The sequence below is a fragment of the Hydra vulgaris genome, chromosome 05 (assembly GCF_038396675.1).
Source record: "Hydra vulgaris chromosome 05, alternate assembly HydraT2T_AEP".
In the NCBI taxonomy this organism is placed as follows: Eukaryota; Metazoa; Cnidaria; class Hydrozoa; order Anthoathecata; family Hydridae; genus Hydra; species Hydra vulgaris.
Window position 1 is genome coordinate 31,010,001 of NC_088924.1, and position 4,314 is coordinate 31,014,314.

General features: G+C 26.4%; 1 long non-coding RNA gene across 2 annotated transcripts; it reads right to left on the minus strand.

The window, feature by feature from the left end:
* Positions 1–2,161: 2,161 nt before the first annotated feature.
* On the minus strand, positions 2,162–4,001 carry LOC136080784 (uncharacterized). Of its 2 annotated transcripts, XR_010638639.1 has the most exons (6): positions 3,898–3,999; positions 3,025–3,048; positions 2,694–2,816; positions 2,581–2,604; positions 2,468–2,491; positions 2,162–2,378 (listed from the first exon to the last, which is right to left on the minus strand). It is a non-coding gene; the product is annotated as an uncharacterized LOC136080784 (long non-coding RNA). The 2 variants fall into 2 exon arrangements; XR_010638638.1 differs by lacking the exons at positions 2,162–2,378; positions 2,468–2,491; positions 2,581–2,604 and having other exon boundaries at positions 2,611–2,816; positions 3,898–4,001.
* Between the last annotated feature and the right edge of the window lie 313 nt (positions 4,002–4,314).

Consider the following 4,314-nt stretch of genomic DNA (forward strand, 5'->3'; position numbering starts at 1 on the left):
CACTCAATCTATAAGATGGATAGTTCACTCTCTCATAGCCTAGCTAAAACAAGGAGAGCGACCATAGTACGGATATATCATATAGTTTTGCAGTATGCCAATAACTTATTAAATAAATTAACTTAATAACTAGTTAATGTCATACATCAATGCTATATGATCACCATATCATAATGATACATCATAATAATGATACATCATAATGATGTATCATTATGATAAAGGATACATCATAATGATGTACCCATACTATATTAACTTATGGTTGTATCTATACTATACTATCTATACTATATTAGGTACGTGGACTGATTTTTTTAAATTATTCAAATACTAGAATGTTATATATCATTAGAAAGCTCTCAAATACAGTATTTTAAAGGTGAAAAAATTACGAAAATCGGACAATTCTATAAAAAGTTATGACGTTTTTAGTAGCAAATTTTCGATATATGGATTTCTTGATAAAACTGTGGTCAAAAAATTTTTTTTTTTACATAAATTGTTATAACATTGTCAATTCTTATTCAAAAATCTATAACTTGATATCAAAAGATAGGTGTAAAAATGGGCTTTAATTTTAAATATTTTTCTAGGTAAATGGCGCATCAAAGGATCCAGAGGGGGTGCTAATCCACCACCGACACCTCACAAAAAACACTTTTTCTCCATTAAAGAGTGTTTTTTTTATGAAATTGATAATATTTATGAATAAGATTTTAGTATTATTTTATTCTACATCACTAGAGAGTATTACAGGTCTATCATAAAGTTGGGTGTTAGGTTGTGGGTAAGGTTTAACACACCCTATCAAAATTTCATTCTTTTAAATATTGTAATATTTACTAAAATGAGTAAATTATAAAAAAAATATAACATTTTAATACTTTGAAAAATAGTAACTAGTGGTGTATAAAATTACCTTTTAGGGGAAGGGGGCGTATGCCGCCCCCCCTGCTGCCCTAAACCTGAAAAAAAAAATTAATAACACTTTCACAAAAAATGTTAAAATGCTTTCTTAAACAGAGAGAAATTAGAATAAAAAACTAATTTACCACATTACAAGATGAGTTTGAATATCCATTTTGTCCTTTAAAGGGACTGATTACCCACTCCAACCTTAACAAAAAACACACAAAAACAATAAGTATTTTGAAATAAAAAATGTAATTAAGTTTTGTCTTGGCTTTTAGTGAATGATTTAATTTTTCAATTCCATTAATGAATAAAATTAAATCATTTTTAACAATAGACACCACGTGAAGGTAAGCCTATCAAAAAAAATTTGCAAGCCATAAAACTTGCTGTACCATATTTGCAAGCTACAAAACTTGCGGTACTCATTTTGCAAGCCATAAAACTTGTTGTACCATATTTGCAGGCTACAAAACTTGTGGTACTCATTTTGCAAGCCATAAAACATTCCGCCTAGGTCGACCTCTTCTGCCACGACCACTTGAAGTACCTCTGCTGCTGTCCCCAGCACTCCTGTTTGGGGGATAAAAGGGCCATCTAAAAAGAGGGTCATCTTTGCCCCCAAACTGGATCCAACGCAAATATGATCTGTTGCTGGTGGGTCCAGGATGCTGGGTCCTGTAAACCCTGTAGGCTATGTAAGCTTTAAAAGCAAATAAATAATAATTATATTAGTAACAAATGGCATTATGTAACACTTAATAAAAATTTTTTACTTGTTAAAGTTTATCTAAATATAAAAAATTATTGACTAATAAATCACTGATAGGTAAACAAATTTTTAATAAGAGTGAAAATTTCAATACTGCTTGTGATTTTCCTTTTATGAGAATTCAAATGAAAACACAATATAAATGTATTAAACAGTGTATATTAATAGGAATAATAAAAATTTGATAACCATTCAGATACATTTTTAATACATAAATTTACCAGCAGAAGGTTGAGCAGGTGGAACTAAAGGTAGAAAAAGTTGTCATTTAAAGATATTGCAATTGCTAAGAAATGCGCACACATATTAAAAAGTAATAGTTTTTAGACATACCAGTCGTTGCAGATGAACATGAAACTAAGGTTAAAAAGTTGTAATAAGAAAAATTGTAATTGATGAAAAATGCATACACAATTAGAAGGTAAAATTTTTAAAACTTACCAATCGTAGAAGATGAATACAGTCCTAAGGTTAAAAAGTTGTAATATAAAATTAATATAGCAAATGATGAATAATGGACACGCATATTAACAAGTAATATTATTTAGACATGCCACTTGATGCAGAGGACGATGAAACAGAGGTAAAAAAAGTTTTAAAAAAGAAAATTATAGCAATTGATAAAAAAAGGCATACACAAATAGAAAGTAAAAATTTTAAAACTTACCAATCGTACCAGATGAAGATGGTCCTAAGGTTAAAAAGTTGTAATAAAAATTTAATATAGAAAATGATTAAAAATGGATACACATATGAAAAAGTAATATTATTTAGACATACCACTTGATGCAGACGACAATAAAACTAAGGTAAAAAAGTTGTAATAAAAAACAAATATTGGAATTGATGAAAAATACATACACATATTAGAAAGTAAAGTATTTAAAATATACCAATTGTAGCAGATGAGGATGTTCCTGAGGTTAAAAAGTTTTAATAGAAAATAAATATTGCATTTGTTGAGAAATGCGTACACATATTAAAAAGTAATAGTTTTTAAACTTACCACTTGTTGCAGTTAAAGTTGGAACTAAGGTTAAAAGATTGTTATAAAAAATAAATGTTGCATTTGATAAGGAATGCATAACAGGTTTTTAGAACTTACCAACTGTACCAGATGAAGATGGTTCTAAAGTTAAAAAAGGAGTAAGACACCACAAAAAAAAAATAAGTTTAGCATTAAATATATTCACAGAATAAAAATTCCTGGTTTTCAAAATTACTAACTATAGCAAGTGATGAAAGGAGAGTTAAACAAAATATGAGTTAAACCTAGACACACATGTTTAAATTTTTGTTACAATGATTCATAACAAAGTTATAATATACAAACTTACCAATGGTAGACCTTGTCGATTCAACTAAAGGTAACAAAAAAATTGTACGATAAAAAATAACACCTTGTAATTGCCAAAAGTAAGTTCAAAAAATAACAACTAAAAAATTAAAATATAAAGATTATATGTATATAAACAAGAAGCTAACATTAAGAATGGGTATATACTTATGTAAACAATAAACATATATAAATTAGTATACATCAAGAAAAAGGTATAGACAATAATAATTATATCTTATATTTAAAAAAACTTTAGAAACATTAAGTTAATGCAAAAATGTTATGGGAACTATATTTACAAAATCTCAAAAAATCTATAATGATAGTGCTAGGATCTAAACAAGAAGCAAATATTAGATATTTATAGGAAGTAGTACAACAGGAAAATAATAAAAGAAGATGAGTGTAATTTTTATACCATTTTTAAACTAAACACCAAAAAATATGTCTGTTAAGAATAAATCAATATAAATTCGATTTGTAGACTTCTATAGAAATTAAAAGAAAAGAAGCAAATTATACAAATCATAAAATAATTTATTTTTAACAAAGTATTTGTTAATATACAAATAAGTATTATTAATACTTATTTGTGTATTAACAAATTTTTATACTTATATGATGTTTTAATGAACCTGTGAAATGATACTTTAATCTATCAATAAAATCAAAACAGTTTTAATTTAATAGTATTAGATTAAAACTGTATTATTAAAAATGTATTACTAAAAATGTATTAGTAATACAATAATCTTTTTATACTTAAGATTATCTTACTAAGATAAACAAAAAGAGTAAGGTTTTTACATTTATGTTTTTGTTTTAAAAATAGTTAGCAATAATATAATTATGAAAAAAAAAATTTGCTTACTATCTGTTAGAGAATCTATATATTTTTGTAAGTCTTTTTTTACCATTTTATCTGTTTTTCTGTTATCTGTTATCTAATAATAAAAATAATGCAGAAAAATAAAATTGTTTTTCTAAGAACTGTCCCCCCTATCTGCCCCCGTATTTATATAGTTCGCTGTTACCGAAAAAAAATTCATTAAAACAGAAATTAGGTACCAAAAGTGCTGCACTTAGTTATATATCTGCTCCCATTTTTTTTTGGCTGAAATTTGGCAGGTATAAAGAAAATACATGTAGAAAGTAGAATAAATAATAAAAAAAGCGGGCTCAATATTTCTTTGATACGAAATTAATGTGAGAACATCGACTAAATTTTCATAGAAAATTGACAGCAAAAAAATTCATAAAAAAGTTAGGCAACTATACTTAAAAATAA